Source organism: Acipenser ruthenus, chromosome 3 (assembly GCF_902713425.1).
Source record: "Acipenser ruthenus chromosome 3, fAciRut3.2 maternal haplotype, whole genome shotgun sequence".
NCBI classification, from domain to species: Eukaryota; Metazoa; Chordata; class Actinopteri; order Acipenseriformes; family Acipenseridae; genus Acipenser; species Acipenser ruthenus.
In genome coordinates, this window is record NC_081191.1 from 80139641 (window position 1) to 80159630 (window position 19990).

Sequence of the window (19990 nt, forward strand, 5' to 3'; positions counted from 1 at the left end):
AAACTTTCTACACTATAACAACAAGGCTATGGATGTCCAAGGTACTTAAAATACTCTACGCTATAATTTGTTGATGTCATATGCAGTTTACACTTACCTGCTGGTATCAACGCCGTAATGCTATCAAAATATTACAGACCCTCATAATTATAAATATATGTTAGTACTATTACATGTTTGGCACCAGAATTCTGTAATAAAATAGCTTTTCCATGTTGAACATAGTTGTGAAATACTTGTTTTACCCATTTGGTGGTGCTGTAGTGTAAATTAACTTTTCTGTTACGCTTTTAATAGACTCTCAAACTAATCTGGAAATTTATTTCTGTTGTAATTATTTCTGGTATTTTTAATGGAAAAAAATAAGTGTTAGCAATTATGCTGAAGATATAGTGCACTTTTTAATGGCCTAGCCATCAACCGATGGACATAACTGTTCGACGTGTGTTTACATACATAAGAACTCTTGTGGTCGTTTTGAATCGTAGTAATTTATGTAAATTATTACATTTAAATAAATGGAACCCCTGTTTGATATGCGACATCCGATATGTAGTGTACATTTAAAAATCAGATTGTTAACTATGTAAAATCATCAGTCTACACCAGACTAGGGATTTATATCTGCACATACGGGAAACCAAACACGTGTAACTTGTGTGAGATATTTCGTATTCATAAGGACCGCCAATGCTTCATATGATTGTACAATTCCGGTGGAAGCAATTGTTGTGACCCAGCCTGAAACATGAAGGTACAGTACAAACTCGGAGTTGCGAACCCCTTGGGAATGGAGGTTGTTCATAAGTCTGAAATGTGTGTAACTGAAAACTAGTTTTCAATGGTTTTAATAAATGTGTACACCTGCTCTACACCATCAATCTGAAGAACAATATAAGGATACAGTACAGTAATACAATACTCAAGTCTTTTAAAAAAGTACTATAAACTCAAAAAGTCTAAATTAAAGTTACCATTGAAATAACTGTAGCAAAAACACAGATTTAAACGTCCATGTTTAACGTTGTGCTTGTCTTTTAAACAAAATGCATTCGTGCAGCTTGCGCAGTCATCCTTTGGCTTGAAAAGAAACAACAACAAAAAACAGTGCATCGTTTAAAACTAAAATGTGCCCAGTAAAATTAACCATACTTGCTTAGAAATCTGCCTCACCTTTCTGAGTACATTTGTTGGTACACTAATTTTGCCTTCTCCATTACCAACACGCCGCTTATGTAAGCGCGCCTATCTGGTTGCATTGCACACGATTGAGTGATTGCATACTTCCTGTTGAAAGTGGGGGTTCGGTAGACGGGTCAGCTCGTCCCTCTGTACTGTATGTCCTGTAGCGTTTCTTATTACACCACTGCCTAACCTGTAACCATGTGGCAGCAGTGTGGAGTAGTGGTTAGGGCTCTGGGCTCTTGACCGCAGGGTCGTGGGTTCAATCCCAGGTGGGGATTAAGCAAGGTACTTTACCTAGATTGCTCCAGTAAAAACCCAACTGTATAAATGGGTAATTGTATGTAAAAATAATGTGATATCTTGTAACAATTGTAAGTTGCCCTGGATAAGGGTGTCTGCTAAGAAATAAATAATAATTTGGTTGTGTATTATTATTAATGTATTAATTAATTATACAATAAAGCATTTCAACAAGGGCAGCAATCAATAATTACAGCAGATAAAGCTTTGCAATTAATTTTTCAATTTTTCATATATATATATATATACACACACACACACACACACACACACACACACACACACACACATATATATATATATATATATATATATATATATATATATATATATATATATATATATATATATATATATATATATATATAATCTCAATAAAATAAATACCAATTTACTAACACTATTACTTGTGAAAACCCTCAATGGAAAATTCTTAATGTTTACCAGTCTGATTTATAAAAAGTGAAAAAAAGTAAATATAGTATACATTTAACAGTAAATTCATGTTATCCAGACACGTAATTCAGTTGGCTGCTCAATGTACTGCAGGTTAAAAGTGAACAAATTTAACTACTATTACAACCCTAACAGCAATGACATACGCTTATGGAATCTGTAAGCGTATTCTTTCAGTTTTCCTTTTCATCTTTGAGGTATTAGTCAATATATCATCACATGCAACACATAATTAAGGTGACTATCCTTATAATACCATAGTCCATAGTCATTGCCACTGCCCTTAATACCATAGTCAAGGGCGAAAGGAGTGTCTGATAATGAAGAGGAAGAACTGCACTGTCTTGAGCTAAAAGGTATGTATCCCACTGAGTGAGCCATAATGCAAACCATTACTTATTTACTATTTTTTTTTTTTGTCCAAATGGTAACACCCATCTAGGTGAAAACAAATGTTGATGTCTGGGCTATGCAGTAGTGACGTTAAGAACTATGTTTGTTGAATTGCTACACTCACAGTGCTGTTTTTCTGCTTTTGAAATTAACAGTTTAGTGTCCTTGCCACTCATTATGTTTCAAATTTACTTTGTGTTGCTATTTGAGTTTCCCCTTTCCTGTCTGCTATTTCTGTACAGTACTTTGCCCTTATGGACTTCAATTCCAGCTTGTCACATACATTTAGTATTTGGAGGTAAAAGTAAAGCCTTTTGGGACACAGTAACAATGGGTAATCTGTTACACTGCCAGTCAAGGTTAAGATTATGCCTTGCTGCTGTAAATAAAAAATATTGTTTAGATAAAGCCTATTTCAGTTTTTATTTGATTTTTCAGTAGTGTCCAAAACCAAGACCAGTTTGTCGAAAGTATAGATTAATATCAACTGAATGACTGCATGCTTTTTCGTCACTATTCATTTTACACTAGATTTAACAGGTACAGTATATTGAAATCTCTCCCCGATTTATTTTTTTTACCGAACTTTTCATGTAGATCATCTCTTAATTTTCCTGAAAGGAACAAAACAATGCATTTCATGTGTTTAATGCAGCAATATCTGCAAACCCATTATGACCCAGAGCAAGAGACTTCAAAGTCACTCTAAACATTACTCTTTTTATCTGCCCTGTCCCTGCTTCTGTCTGCTTCAGCATTGATTTTCTTCACAACTTAACTGGTTTAATGTTTACAGTTAGCTTTGTCTTTAAGGTTCTTTTGAACAGTATTACAATGTTGGGTATAATCACCTTTGTTTCACAGATTATCGGCTAGCTCAACATCAATCCCCCAATACCCCATAGACAGGTTTTTGTTTCAACCAAAACATAAATATTTGTTTAGTTTTTCCAGTGAACATAAAAGACTGCACTCAGAGACAGTCTCTGAGACTGTAAATACTGCAGCCTGCATTTACAGCAGGGGTGGGCAATTCCAGTCCTGGAGGGCCAGTGTCCCTCCTGGTGTTTGTTCCAACTGACCAATTAAGCTTCTAATAAGCACTTAATTGGTGCAATTAAGTAATTTAGGGTACAGTTAGAACAAAAACCAGGAGGGACAGCGGACCTCCAGGACCGGAATTGCCCACCCCTGATCTACAGGGATGCTTCTCTGTGTACATCAGACTACAATACAATTCCAAAAACAAGAACAGGTTGAAACACAAACCTAGACTGTTTAAGGGCACTGAAGTTAAAAATTCCTGAGTTAGATTATTCTATACAGTATAATGAATGGAACTTCTCAAGGGAGGGTTTCCAGTGTAATAAAATATGTAAATTAATGTTACACAACAACACTTCAAAGATGTTTTTCTTTTCCCTTTTTTCATGCATTGCTACCCAACTGACTGTAATTAGTAAGTGGTCTGTGGGTGGATCTTACATAAAATGAACATTTAATTGGTTGTACGTAAGAATTAACTCATATCATTGTCAATGTAATAAAATACACAGAAAGTGCAGAATTAAATGTACTTACCTCAGGTTTATCCCAGCTGTTTTAAAACCCTGCATTCATACAGATACTCACTGAGGAAACAACATTACTGAATCCCATTTTATCCAATCCACAGTAAAACCACTACTCAAATCTATAACAATGAGGCTTAAAGATAAGTAACCTAGTGTGCAACCCCTTTTACTCACTAAAACTAACAAAACAGTAATAAAAGAACAGTAAGGCCATGGAACTAAAGGACACCTTACTAATGTTTATGTTATGTCCTTTTATATTACACCCATTCTGACAGTTTGAAATACACAATACTACTTTATATTGTTTGAATAGAAGGCACCACAGTAACTCATTATTTAAAGTTAACTGACTGTAAGATTTATAACTAACAAAAATATGCACAGGCCTGAATAATTAAGGTGACTTACATACCCCAAGTGAGGTACTGTATCTTCATTTTACCCCATTTCACAGGTAAAATGGGACACAATAAAGTGACTGATAAAGAAGAAAAAAAACATCATTGGTCTCATGAAACTAAGCTCAGACAAGATATTCACATTTTAATGTCATTAAACTATTGTCTTATCTACCGTTTCTCTTGTGATTCATTGCTTGTTTGCAAGTTGCTGGCTTGCTGTTGTCATGGTGACCAATAGTTCCTATTTATAGCAGCTATAACACTGTTATTCACAGTCCTCATCTCTTCAGTAAGTAATTCTGTTGTTTTATTCAATTGCTTACAGTTTGTAAATAAAAAGTTGTTTGTCTTGACTTTTATAACAAAGGTAGCAATCTTTTTTTTTTAATTCAATAACTGGGTATTAATGAACAGTGTGCTGGGACATTGACAAAAAGGAGAAATCATACATTTGTGAAGGCAAAGGTTATTTAATGTAAGTACAAAATATATACTATTTTATCTATCAAATGTTGAATTGTGTATGTGCATTCTTCATGGTCCCAACAAATCGAATACATGCAGTTGATGATAACAACTTTAATCCACATGGAAGAGCTATTTTTGAGTAAAACTGAAATAATATGATTTTCAGATCTTGCATGTTTGTGGAATAATTTATTAGTGATGAACTATGATCTTCGTACAATCACAAAACCATAGAAAACAACTGGGTAAGACATGAGATTCATTTTTGTATTTTACAACCCACTTTCAATGGCACATTCTTTCACAATGAGTCACAGTATCATTATTTGTTCAAATTATGTAAAAGTACCGGTTTATCTATTTCTCTGCTACAACGTGTGTGTTTATTGATTATGCGTTTGCAAAAGAATCTGTTCTGTTTTAGAAATACTCTCACGACTCACGGGTGTTTTGCATGTTTTCCAGATCCCCTTTTCCTACTGATGCTTGCTGTATATTAACACTTCTGTTTGTTCGCTGCAAGCTTGCTGTAGTAATGAGTAGATAGTGCCCGTAGTGTGTGGGGGAGGATCTCTTTTGAGATAAACAAGCAGCAGTCATCAGGCACTAGGAACATGGCGGCGGCAGACCGAGCTAGAGAGACGTTTTCCAAATCCGAAGGTCAGAGCCGGACATAACATAGAGGGTTTTAACTACGGTAAGTTTGCAAAAGAAAGTCATATTGTGTATCGCATTAACGGTGCAGAGTTTTCTTTTAATTTCTGTGGTGCATTTTTTGGACCGAAATCTTCCTGGGATCCAATCTGTGTTGTGTGGCCGCGGTGTCACTGTGCCTCTCTTTTTTTTTCTGTGTCACTTTGGCTGTTCAGAGTGTAGCCGACTGCACTGCCAGACTAACGAAGAATGCTGAAATCATACATTGATCTAGGCTAGTAGTGGTTTGGATAGTTTTTTTTCTGTTAAGATTAGGTGCTGCTGCTGCTCATAACAAAATCAGTGCTGTGAAAAAAGTCAGAAGTTTAATTTGTTTACGATTTGAGCGTGATGGTGGTAATTAATAGGGACCGTGCTGGCTGGGGCTGCAGTATTTTTTGCTTTTCTTCAAGCATTATGCAACGCTGAGTTTTGAAATGTATGTGAAATATTTCAATTAAGGCAAGAACCACTGACAATATAAACTGATATACTAGTCATGGTATGTAACGACTTAAATGCAATTTTTACACTATTTTGGTATTATTACTGATGGTATTATTAAATGCAGGTAGCTAGCAAAACGACACCGATACTTTTGTAATTGGTAAATTACAGCAACGCAATTATAAACAAACAACCACGATATAAAGTTATCTTGTTTTTTAAACTTTTGACAATTTAAATCACATAAAGTTGTCCACATTTATATGTGACGCGAACCTATTTTTTTTAAACGAAACCTGAAATGACAGGAGGAGCTTGTCTGGTGATGGACAGATTTACTGTCCACTCAGTGCTGGAGTTGCTGTGCGGGTGACGTGAGTGGCTGTGCTCATTTCCCTTATCTGGACTTGATTCAATTTGACTTTAATGTTAGCGCCAATTGCATTTCTTTGTTTTACGGTTATTCGATTTGTTGAGACAACAGTCGTATTTGTTTATGACGGACGCGTGGTTCGTAGGAATAAAATAACACGTGTAAATTGCATGTTTTTTTTTTTTTTTTTTTTTAGGGTGCTCATATTTTCAAAACAGAAGCATGGCGATAATAACCAGACTGAAGCATTGGAATCAATTTTGGGGCCTTTCTGCGTCTGCTGGCTGACGTAGTTTAATTAATTAGTTGACATTATTTTGTTTTGCATTGCAGTAAAATACAGTATCATCAGGGGTTACGATGTTACAGTATAGTTCAAGCTGGACAGTTTAATGCAACTGCATTATTAAGCTGGTAATGGAAAATTAGCACAATTGAAAACTAACCCCGTTAAATAAATACACAGTTTGGTGGCTAGTATAGAACGCTTCATTTTCGTGGTTACACAATTACATCTATTTAATTACGGTGGCTGACAAAAGTTGGCCTTGTCAACTTTTGCTGTATCAGTTGATTGGTAACAACAAAGTATTTATGGACACATTTTGTTTTCGCCGCGCACGATTCTGAATATCCATATTCATGCCAAGTGTAAATGTTTCACGTATAGTACAGTGCAATTCTGTCACAGGCCAGGGACGGCCCGAGTCTGACTGTGTACAAGTGAGTCATACTTTATTGTGGCAATACATTGTAGAGTGTAAACAATAAGCAGCCACTCAGGATTGTCACGAATCATTTGGAATTTAGCTAAGTCAAATAAATACTGGTATTTGATGATATGTGCATTGGGTTTGCGTTTATGGAGCTCAATGTCCTGGAACAACTTGCTTTATTTATGTTATTATTTATTGATTGTAAATCAGTAAACACAAGTGTGAGCCAGACTGATGCAAAATTATCAAAAAAGAAACACCAATCTCCATATAATAATGACAACCATTCTTGCCTTGTAACAGCAGTCCAGGATGTAGCCAAGTTACAGTTGCAGACAAAACTATTGGCATCCTACGCTTATACAATATTTCAAGGTAACAGATCAAGGGCAAGCATTTAGTAAACTTTAACCACTTTTGAATAAAATAAAAAACAAAATTCACAATGTCTAGTAATTTAACAAATAACCTTTTATCAAAATATTTTAGCAATCAAACTTATTTTATTTGAAGTATTCGTACATGACAAAAGTATTGGCATCCCTGCTTTAGTATTTGCTTTTATTACGGCATTCAGACGCTTAGGATAATTCTTAACCAGTATGTTACATCTTGTTGGTGAATACTGGGCCCATTCTGTTTTGCATACATTCGTTTTGATACATGGCTGTATTCATTCAATCTTCAATCACATGACTGTCTCCAGTCCCTTAACTGCTAAAACACCCCCATATCATGACTGAACCACCTCTATGTTTAACTGTAGGCTTTCCCTTTTTTTCCTCCAAACATACTGGGAAAAAGTTTTAGCATCATTTTACCAGAGAATCTTGTTGAAGAATGCTTCAGGTTCCTGCTCATATTTATTGGCAAATTTGACAGCTTGATGAGTTTTCTTTAAGTGGTTTACAGCGAGGTCTGCTTGCAGGTCTGCTTGCAGTTCAGGTGTCTTTGTACTGTTATTTCGTGCACTATTTTTCCTGATGCTTCCAAATCTATTTTCTTTGGGTGTCCACTCCTTTCAAGTGTTTCAGTTGAATTTGTTCGTTGGTACTTCTTGATTATTGCTCTGATTGTGGATTTTGGTATTCCATATTTCTTTGATACTGTTCTGTAGCCATTCCTTTGTTGCCGTTTGCTACGAGTGCTTTTCTGTGTTCTTCAACGAATAGGATATAGCCAGAATACTGGATGCAGCACGCCACAAATAGGTACTGTACTTGTAATTCTACTTTTATTCACAATCTCATTTATATTATTATTATTATTAGGGGTAGTAGTGACAAATACTGTAATAAAAGAAAATCAAAGAATAAAAACAGTAATAATATTATTAATAATTTAGCTAATGCCTTTATCCAAGGTGACTTCCTAACTTTCTCCAGCAGATTGTTCGTTTTGGATTGTCCTTTTTACTATAGCGAACAAAAGGCTTTGGACCCAAACAGGGTTGTTATAGCGAGGGTGTACTGTATTTAGGATTTGACTTTTATGTTTAATATATGACACTTGCAAATTTTAATATATAATGCGTGCACATTTGTTTAATTTTTGTTATTTTTCATTGGATCTGAATCCAAAATCATCCTTTACAAAAAAGTAGTATACTGCAAGTATATTTGTGCCAAAATTGTCTTGTTTTAGTATGCTATTGGTACCATTATACGATCCTATTTTGGCACAAGTATACTTGCAGTATACTACTTTTTATATTATTTTTGTAAATAATGCAACATAGTTCTCAAATATTGGACATTTCTTAGATTGTATCTTACTTCTCTTTTGCATACCTGCATTGTCTTTTGCTAGATATGCACCTCCAGATTCTGACAAATTATTTGTTTATTTAGCAGACGCCTTTATCCAAGGCGACTTACAGAGACTAGGGTGTGTGAACTATGCATCAACTGCAGAGTCACTTACAATTACGTCTCACCCGAAAGACGGAGCACAAGGAGGTGAAGCGACTTGCTCAGGGTCACGCAATGAGTCAGTGGCTGAGGTGGGATTTGAACCGGGGACCTCCTGGTTACAAGCCCTTTTCTTTAACCACTGGACCACACAGCCTCCTATAAAATACTTTTAGAAAGCCACATACTTTTAGAAAGCCATGGGCAACTTCTGCTATGGATCAAAAAGTTATAATGCTCTGCAGCTGCCCACCTATGTGGATAACTATTGAAATACTAGTAGAAACTAACTAAAACACAAGTCTGGGAAAAACAAATGGAAGTATGGAAAAAGTATGGAATTTTGATGTTGGAAAAAGTGTATGAACCCGGTACTGTGTAATGGTTTTAAATCCATGAATATTTTTAAATTACTTCTGTTACATTTTTACAGACTTTTAATGTAAAGGTGCCAATACTTCTGTCATGAACAAATAGGCCTATTTTTAAATTGGTTAAGTGCTTTTTACATTTTTTTATAGATTGTTTGTTAACTACCAGAAATTGTGTATTTTGATCATATTAATTAGTAACTAATGTTCACTCAATGCTTGTATTTAACATCTTTTCTTGAATTATCATGTATTAAGTGTAGGGTGCCAATACTTTTGTCTGCGACTAATTATATAAAAATGTTGGGCCTGATTGAACAGTGCTTTGAATCTGATTGAATCAGCTTTAGAATTGTATCAGTGTACTGTGTAGTGAACTGTGGGAGTAAAATCTGCAGTTTCACAAGCCTAAATGGTAAGACTACATAATGTTGAGGTTGAAGTGTCCTGTTTTTTGGTTATGCCTTAACTTGGATTATTTTAGTCATTATTTATTTGTAGTCCATGCAAGCTGACCTTGGAAGGTAAAGTTGCTGATGTGTGGAGTTTAATGTTTTTTGTATGTTCTTGAATAGGGACAATTTAAGGGTTAGGGATCTTGTGTGAAAGACTGCCGTTTGAACATCACCACGATTGGGCACATAGCTTAAACCGATTAGACATATAAAAGCTTGTTAAATTGATCATTTTCTTACTTAAAATTGCATGCTTTGTGAGTTTGCATTGGCTGTGGTGGAATTCAGACTTTAGACTGGGGGAATGCAGCTTTAGATGAGGCACTGCTGTGTGGGAGATGAGCGATCTTCTTTGTTACATTTTTATGTTTTAATCATAATAGAAATATTGATCAACAAAAAGCATACAATAAAAACATTCCGATTTGCAACTGACAAAGGATAGAAACTGTCTTGAAATGAAGAAATACTGTAAGAAACAAGTAAAACTCGACAAACATTTTCTTTTGTCAACCTAATTGCGTTAATCTGAAACAGACCAACAGTGTCCTTCTAGTATTGATACCACAAGAATCAGGGATTGACGTGTGCCTGTCTAAATCTGTTTTCACTAAAGTGCACCGAGCTCAGCCTTTTTGCAGGATTAGTGATGTTGAAACTGTACCCACTGATATGTTACCTACTGGTCTGTCAACATGTGTGGCAGGGATGTTAGATAAACTGTTTGCTATTAATACAATTACATCATATGTATTTGCTACAAGTAAATACTGTACTGTAATATGTTCTATTATATAACCTTAATTTTTTTTTTTTTTGCACAATATATGAAAGGCATGGGACAATATTTACAAAGCATTTATCACAGTGCTAAGCTTGCACCAAAACTGAGGTGCATGTGGGCTCTTCAGTTATCAATCTTTTTTTTAGGAAGAAACTGCTGTTAATTTAGCACAGTGGTAAATGCTTTGTGGATATGGACTATGGTCTGGTGTTCATTGTAAATTGTGTCTTTTTTTTTTTAAAGATCAGCCCAGAGTTTTTAATGCTGTAAGTATTATTATTATTTTGACGAAGCAATATTATCTTAAATTTAAAAGGTATTTAATTACTGGAAATAGTCATTTACAGTAGCCTCTAGCTGAGAGAGTAAGTGCCTACTTAGAAATAGTGTTGGAGATAAGCTTGGACCCTTTCGCCTTGCTATAGTTAAAATCCCTTAGTTACCCCAGTAGTGTCATAGAGACTGAGGGTTCCCGAGAATTGGCAGAAGGTTCAGAAATAGAGAGGGACGAGATATCATAGTCTACTTAGGAAAATTTTGCTTAAAAAAAATGTAATAAAAACAAATAAGATTGGTGATTCTTTAACAATGTTAGTTGGAGCTTGTAAGCGGTGGATGATCAAGAACAGGTCAAATGAACCCACATGTCATCTGGGAACATTAAGTCCATTTTTTAAAGCTGGTCTATTGTAAGGTAAGCCAGCCCCCCATAAGAAGGGGTGGGGGGTATAGATAAAACCGGGAAAGGGGGCATATGTGTGTGGTTACAGCAGCTTGAATCTAGACCACAGGCCATCTTTAATAAATAAAAGGCCTTCCAGTTCTCCTTAGTTATTTAAGCCCCTTTTTAGCGCAAATCATAGAGTACAGTTACAGTCCACAATGACTACTGTATGGATGCATTACTTTACATACTGAACTTTTGCTCATTTAAATAAAGAACATGATTGTTAAGTTGTGTTTAATCCCACACTGACCTTGCAAACAAAAATCCCCATCGTATTCACTTTTGATGTCCTTCCTCCATTAGCCTAGTATTTGCCCAGTCACTTCCTTTGAAAGCATGCAGGAATTTCTTTTACTTTTTATGCTTGTACCATGATGGCCTTAAATAACAAATCCATATATTAGACTACCTAAGATTAGCTGATAGTCCAACATTAGTGCTGATCTGTGTCTATGAAATACATAGCTGTGCACAGTACATGTTGTGCAATGATAACAGTTCTAACCATGAGACTGGATCTTCTCTTGAGCTTAACTTTGAACTTGTTGACAAATAGTAAATGCAAGGTTGAGTACAGTGTACAGGAAATTCAGTTCAGCTATGCATATTCAGAACATATCTTAAGGCTGTGCTGTTCTGTATCAAAGTTCAGTTGTTTTGCAAGAGGCCCCAATGGTAAACATCTGTATTTAAAAAAAAAAACTAATTTTTTTTTTTTTGCAAAAGCCTGAGAATTTGCTTTAATAAGTTAATGATTGCAAAACATTTTGTACGCTTACATCTCTTTTTCAATACTGTGTATGAAGGTATTGTTACGAAATGTATTTCCGTTTTTTCAGTAATGTGGTGAGCAAGCAGAGCAGCTTTGACTTGCAATGAGTACAGAAGTCTGTGCAGTGTTGTACTTAACATCTGCGGGGTAACATCTATGGTGTTAAGTTTAAACCCTGAAAAACTGTTGATTGGTTTTAATGAGTAATGAAATTGATAGTAAATACATTAGTGGCACATTGTTATAAATATTTACCTACTATTTTTACTAAAACAATCAGTTTTTATCAGTAAATCTTCATATTGTGTAGGTTTATTTAACAGTTTTTTTTTTAATTGTTGCATTATACGTAGTTGATGATAACATCTGTTTTATTTTCTGTAAAATGTTAGCAGTATAAGAAAACACCCATTCAAGAGGTTGTATTTACATTCACAGTGTAAGGGTGGCTTTTAATACAAAATTGTACAACTTCTATTTTGCTTTGTGAACTACATAAAACCCTGTGTGGTGTGTTTTCAACCTCCTGATTTAAGTAGAAGGTGCTGCAGAAGGTACAGTAACATTAGGTAATCTAAGAATACAGCCCGTAAGACCATTTTGGAATGTAAAGCAAGTGGTTTGTGAACAAGGTGTTTATGGTGGTGTAAAATGAGAAAATGGCCTTAATTGTCATGTTGAAAGTTTCTGTGATTTCTGGGCTTCTGTAACATGTCTAGTGACATGTCACAATATGCTGCACACAACTGCAGGCTTAAACGGTCATTTCCCTTTTGTGACCAGAGTTGTGTTTTGTGGTATTGTTTATCTGTACAATTTGACACTCCAGGAACATTCTTGAGACGTTGCCACGGCATTGAAAGACAATCATTTTGCTTTCTCATTGTTGTTGCCGAGTAGTTGCACGTCATGGGGCTGCATACATAGCAGACTAGGGGATTTAATTTATTTTTATTTTTTTTGGCCAGTCAGTATAAACAGACACCATGGAACTATGTTTGTTAACACTGCACTGCTGCTGTTTAGGTGTCTGTGTCCATTCCTATTGCTGCCTTTGCATTATATAAAGAGCAGTGACTCAAGGACTACTGTAGTAATATGATTTTTCACTTGCCTGCTACATTTCTCTGTAAAACAGGTTTTGCTGGCTGAACCAGATTCAGAGATGATCTAAATACTTCCCTCCCTTGGAGGTTTGTACAGTCACATGACTGGGATGTTCAGTACTGTATGTCTTGCCTTGTCAGAGGAGTATATGTGTGTCTTAAACTGCAAAATGACAAGAAAATTCAGGGTCAATATGCAGGTTTTTATGCTACATTAGTATATGTTGAAATATTGCCTGTAATGTGCAGTTATATGTTTTTTGGTGGTAATATTTTGGTTTCACTTTCATGTGTTCGGGAAGCACCATGTTGCATAGTGGAATGCTCCACTATATGTGAAATCTACTTGTAGCTGCTACCACACTTGTCCTAAAAGCTCCTGAATTAATAGACATCAATGCTGTGTTAGGCTCTTGCAAATTTAATAAGAATAGCATACATTATTTGTAAGCCAGCAAAGAGATGATTCTCATTGTATGCAAGATTTGTGTTGAGCAAGTGATCATTGTGTGATGTTTTGTGGGTGATTATCATATTCTAACCGTATCGTTAATATACTGCACTTGATCTAAATATACAGCTTACTTATATGAGAGAACTCCTCCCCCACCCTTTTGTTGTTCATCATATGTATGTCTTTGTGTTGCCATACCTTGTAGGTTTGTCTCTTTAGTCTAATGTATTTGGACTGTGTAGCATACAGTAGTTTAAGATTAATATTTCTTTTTGTTACTATAATTATTTTTAAAGCTTAAGGACCATAACAACTAATGAAATAATCCTGTAAATCTTGCCTCTAACACAGTACCATTTGCTTTACAGTAAAATAGGCCTCACGGATTCCAATCATGGTCTTGTGTGTGAGCCTGGGAGTCAAAGGGAGTGCAGTGATTGGTTGTTTAGAGAAGCAGATGAGGTTCTTAAGTTCTTTTACTAGACTGGCTTGAATGGTGCGTCTTTCTCTACATAGATTTCCACACCACCCAATAAAAAAAAGAAAGAAAAGAAAACATTTGTACAAAATCAACCTCTTACATAGTAACTGATTAGTACTGCATGCATGGCCACTTAAACACTCAAATGAGCTTACTGAAAGCAATCAAACCCTTAATCTCCAGCAATTGGGGATAATTTAATTACACTATCTACAGTACATTTAGTAGCTTGGCATTACTGTAAGCCCCAGATTGAGATATGCGATAAGGCTAACAGACTTCAGAATTCTGTTGCTATGTGAAAAGCAACTTCAGAATTCTGTTGCTATGGGAAAAGCAGTTTGAAAGACCTGTTCTAACATGAGGAACGTTCAGCGCTTGCTGTATTGTAGTAAAGTGAAAGACAAGGGTACTGGTCACGTCATGAAAAGTAGTTGCCAATGTATGAACTAAAAGGAAAAAACAAAACACAGTTATAATTGTAAATAATTGTAAATCAGCAAGGGTTAAAAAGATAACATGAAAGTCAGAGGATTTGTCATTTCAATAAACATAAAAAATGCACCATTTTTAAAGAGGGGAAATGTGACATAATACAATGTCATAAAATTTACATAATTACCAATATGTAAAAAATCTAATAATCAGATGTGTTACTTTTTTTGTTTTTAGTTATTTCTACAAGTGTATGCCATTTATTTTATTTTATTTAATTTAAAAGTAGTAGCATTTTTTAATTTTTTTTTTAAATAAATGCCCATAGTTTAAAAACCTTCTCAGGATGTGAATTGACACTTTGACCCAGGCTGAGCGAGACAAAATGCTTGACTTCCGTTCGTGAGCTGACGCAATAACAAACGGCCACGCCTGCATGAAGGTTTCACTTCCGCAAGGAATGTTTCTGTTTAGCCATATTTTTGTTGCTTGAGACACAGCATGAGCCAGATTGCAACAGGGATAAAGAAACATTTGCTCAAATCAACATTTGGACAGATGGTTCAATCCAGAGAATCTTGGATGGAAGTGTCAGTAACAAGCTGCTTCCAGGGCATTGATACACGCATTTTTTACTTGCGTCTGTCACCCAGGTCAACCCTGCTTTATCAAAAGCAGTGTGAAATCGCGTACCCGACCCACATGACACCGGGTCCTGCCCGGGTAGGTTCTAACCCGGGTAGATCATGCCAGTGTGAAAGGGGTTTAAGTCATCAATGGCTAAAGATCTGGAACACCTGTTAATCTTGACTAATTAAGCCAACAATTGGTGCAATTAAGTAACTGAGAGCTTGGCTGAAACGAAAACCAGAAGACCCAGTAGCTCTCCAGGACCAGGTTTGGAGACCCCTGCTGTAAACTGTGTCTAAATGGCCGTACTGCATTTACAGCAATGATATAGATAAAAAAGCTATACAAACCAGCAACAACTTACTTGGGAAGAATTGCGGGAAGCTCATAACAACAAGCGTAAAACACATGGTGTCCACAAAAGTTATGTTTATCCCCTTGTTCCGTTTTGAGGTATGTTTAAGGCTGTAGAAATAAAATCTGTTACATAAGCAATCCCCCCACTGTATATTATAAAAATAGAGCCCTGCATAGATGTTTGTTTTGTTAGGTACACTAAGGAGATTGTGAATGCCAGGGATCTGTCATCTGAGTGTTTTACAGGGTTTGGTCCGCACTCAGTATGTTTGGTGTGAAGTGTAAACAACAAAGTCCACTTGGGAAGCGAACCGTACCTAAAGAGGTGGTCTGAGTCCGTTTCGCAAACGCACCAAGTTTGGTTTGCTTGGTAAACCTCAATGTGAACAACTACTGGACTTGTGTTACATCGCGTCTGGTGTGTAGCAGCCTTAAGACAGGAACTGCCGAATCACTTATTCAATTGCCTGTGCCTTGAAGGGCGTAGTCTAGAGGCATACTAGAGGCACATTATTATTATTATTTATTTCTTAGCAGACGCCCTTATCCAGGGCGACTTACAATTGTTACAAGATATCACATTATACATTATTTCACATTATACAGATATCACATTATTTTACATACAATTACCCATTTTTACAGTTGGGTTTTTACTGGAGCAATCTAGGTAAAGTACCTTGCTCAAGGGTACAACAGCAGTGTCCCCCACTGGGGATTGAACCCACAACCCTCCGGTCAAGAGTCCAGAGCCCTAACCACTACTCCACACTGCTGCACATTAGTGACAGTCAATATTTCTCTCTGCCTGTCCCAAGCCTTTTGCTGCCAGTCAAACTGAGGGCCGGCTTCAGTCTCTGCCCGCCAACTAGCTTTTGAAACCGTCTCTGACCAATTAACGGAAACTCTGGGATATCTGATAGTCCAATTGAAGGCAGGCATTTGTTCTTGTGGTTCTGCTTTAAATTCAGGAGTCACTCTGGGTTGAAATACTGCCTTGAATCAAAGTTGCAGATATCTGTTACTCTAGTTACGAGGAATCATGTAGCACATACTTTACAGTGTGTGAAACCTACAAGCACAGTCAAGGCCACAACTGTGCTGTAATTCTGTTAATTTGAAGTGACTGTCAACTGCATTAAGTACAACCTCTTGTGAATGTTTGTTTGTTTGTTTGTTTGTTTGTTTGTTTGTTTGTTTGTTTTTGCTTTTGTTTCGCTGTTGAATTGTCGCTATCCTATTGTAACAACTTGCTGTTTCTCTTCACTTCAGCTGTGACTGGACAAATTAACTACATGTGTTCACTGCAGATTTCTCCTCAATAGTTTAAACCACAGCTGGGAAGTGCAGTGGAGACTTTAGTGGATAGAAAAGGAAGAAGAATGTTAACTTGCAGGCAGCTACAGTAAAGAATAAAATGTAACTTAGAAGTCGGCCTCTTGCAGCTCAAGCTGAGTTCATAAAATATGTGCTTGGAAGTAGGCCGAGCATGTGTGATCCTTGGCAAGGAGAACTGGCTCTGTTTCAGAAAATAGTACGAAGGGAAAAAAAAATAAACCTAGTGCAAATACAGAGGGAGCTGAGCTCTTCACAAGCGGGTTACCCACAGGGCATCTCAGGTTTAACCAGTTGCAGAGTTGAGAAAAGGAAATGATGTATTTCGTTGTATTCCCTAAATAAACTACATTAGAATACTGTCTGTTTGCCTGTGAGATACAGTTGCTTTCTTGTGCTACATTTCTGGCAGTACTGTACAGTGAAAACATATTAGACCACATCAAGGAAGCACATTTTGGTTAACCTATAAATGTCCAAAAGATAACTTTTGTTCTATATTTAGGCCATTTATACTGTATATTTACTGTATTTACAAATACAATGTTTTATTGGTTTCTGCACTGAGCGTTTATCCTAAAAAAAGGCTATCCTGGGAAAGATGAAGAAGTTAATTAAATACATAAATAAAATATTTTATAAAAGGGTTTTCTGTGGGAAGTGAAGTGTCGGTAATTTGGGGGTCCTGGACAGGGTTTTCCCTGGCGTTTTCTATTTTTGTAGTCAACCAGTCCCTTTCAATAAACTTTAGTCACTGGAGAAATTCAGTAGTCACTACTGATACAAAACTCCACAGTTGTTGTTGTTGTTGTTGTTGTTGTTGTTGTTGTTATTTATTATTATTATTATTATTATTATTATTATTAGTAGTAGTAGTAGTCGTAGTAGTATAGTTATATAATGGACCTCTTAGCCCTTACATCCCTGGGAAGCGACTTAGATCCTTTAACTCTGGATTGTTAAAATGCATGGTTCCAAAACGTGTTACGCTCGGAGTTGCTCCTTTTCTGTGGATTCTCTTTTATTAGAGAATCCACAACGGTATGATGATTGATTTGATCTATTTACCTATTTTATTGTATTTTATTTATTTATGTATTTATAGAATTTAACTGATTGGTTTTTTTTTGTAATGCTGATTTTTGTTTTGTACATAATAACTTAGTAATTATTATTAGTTTATTTAGCAGACACCTTTATCCAAGGCGACTTCGAGACTACAGTGTGTGAACTATGCATCAGCTGCAGTCACTTACAATAATGTCCCACCTGAAAGACGGAGCACAAGGAGGTTAAATGACTTGCTTAGGGTCGCACAATGTCAGTCAGTCAGTAAGCCGGGATTTGAACTATGGACCTCCTGGTTACAAGCCCTTTTCTTTAACCACTGGACCACACAGTCCTCAAGGGGTGTTATGCATCCTGTTTTTATTCCACCTCTACCTTAAATTACTAGAATATAGATATATTGCATATACACTGTTGTTTTAATAAATTACTTATGCGTCATAACAGAATACATTTTGCTTGTTTATTTAGCAACTTTTGCAAGTATAGTTTTTTTATAAGTGCTGTTCATATAAAAAATAAATTCTATTAATTTTAGATTTTCCTTCTGTAAATAAAAGGTATAGTACAATATATTACAGTTGTTACAGGCAGTAACTAAAATCTTATTTAAAATATGTGTGTAGTAAGAGTAACATTCCATTCCTTTCTAATGTAGTCATACATTTACTTACTTTCTGACCAAAATAGCTTTTCGATAATAAAAAAAAAAAAAAAAAAAAAAAAAAAAACATCTAGGAATGAGACTTTTGATAAAATTAAAATTTCAAATTTATATATAACATTGAACAATACACATGTACTGGCTGGCACAATTTGCTTCACCTTTCCAACACTAAAGAGGACTTTCAGCAGCTTTGAGATACATTCAAACCATAACCCTGTGCATTTTGTCACTGCACCAATATTGGAAAGCCTTCTCAAAGGCAAAATCAGAAATTTGTGTCCGCAGACATTTGCATTAGCAGGTTTACACGTGTCACTTGAAGCAGATTTCTTGGATCCTGTTTTTATTACATTGTAGCTGCTGAAACCACGCTGGCAGACAGCTGTTGACATTGGTACTACGTTTACAATGGAGGCAATTTTAGTTATGCAGGGAAAGTTAAGTGGTACTAGTGAGGTACCGTTAGTAATTAATAGGTTTTGGTTTGAGACTGAAAATAATGGTGACTTTATTGGAGATCTATGAAGTCAATGAAAGCAAGTCAGGGCTAATAATTTGGCTTTTTAATTTCATGGCAAGCTCTGACGTGGCTGTGAGATTTTACTTTATATACAGGTACAGGAATTGAATGTTTCTTACCTGACTTCGCTGGAACATAATTAGATCCCCGCAGTCTGAATTCAGGCTGTTCTTGGAAAAGTAATATGCAGCTGGCATAGATCTATTATTATTTGTTTCTTTAGCAGATGCCTTTATCCAAGGCGACTTACAGAGACTAGGGTGTGTGAACTATGCATCAGCTGCAGAGTCACTTACAATTACGTCTCACCTGAAAAAGCACAAGGAGGTTAAGTGACTTGCTCAGGGTCACACAATGAGTCAGTGGCTGAGGTGGGATTTGAACCAGGGACCTTCTGGTTACAAGCCCGTTTCTTTAACCACTGGACCACACAGACTTCTTTACTGAAGGAACTGACGATGGCACTGTATACATGGCTGCATTGATCTTGCTTCAGTAGCAGCAACGCGGTTATTTGTACGGCAGTGTTTTGTTAAATTATGCTTTAAAATAAATCTCGGCACCTTATCGTAAGTGCAATTTTTTTTTTTGCAGCAATAGAATAACTACAGGGGGAAGAGAGAGAAAATGTAATCACTGAGATCTACAAACAGATGATTCGTAATTATAAAATTAAACTAACTAACATACAAACAGAAGCAGTCGTCACTGGTGATGACTGGACTGATTTTGTTTTTCTTTGTCACTTTCAAAAAACATTCGTAATTGACGAGAGTGACGAGCGACAGCGAAAACACTAGTCCTGAAAGAGGAAGCCAGTACAGTAGCCACAGTTCAATCGGGCATGATTCCCAGAACACACTAACAATCTAGAGGAATAGCTTAGTAATGAACACAGTGCTCAAAAAG

General features: G+C 36.1%; 1 protein-coding gene across 7 annotated transcripts in view; it reads left to right on the forward strand.

The window, feature by feature from the left end:
• Window positions 1-5297: 5297 nt before the first annotated feature.
• The window catches only part of LOC117394428 (nuclear receptor coactivator 2-like), a 102329-nt gene continuing 87636 nt past the window's right edge, over window positions 5298-19990 (forward strand). For 5 of the 7 annotated variants that reach the window (XM_059017273.1, XM_059017276.1, XM_059017277.1 and 2 more), the window contains exon 1: window positions 5298-5477. The gene's annotated coding sequence lies outside the window, so the exon portion shown is untranslated. The remainder of the gene's footprint in view (window positions 5478-19990) is intronic. The other 2 variants (XM_059017278.1, XM_059017279.1) reach the window with 1 other exon arrangement.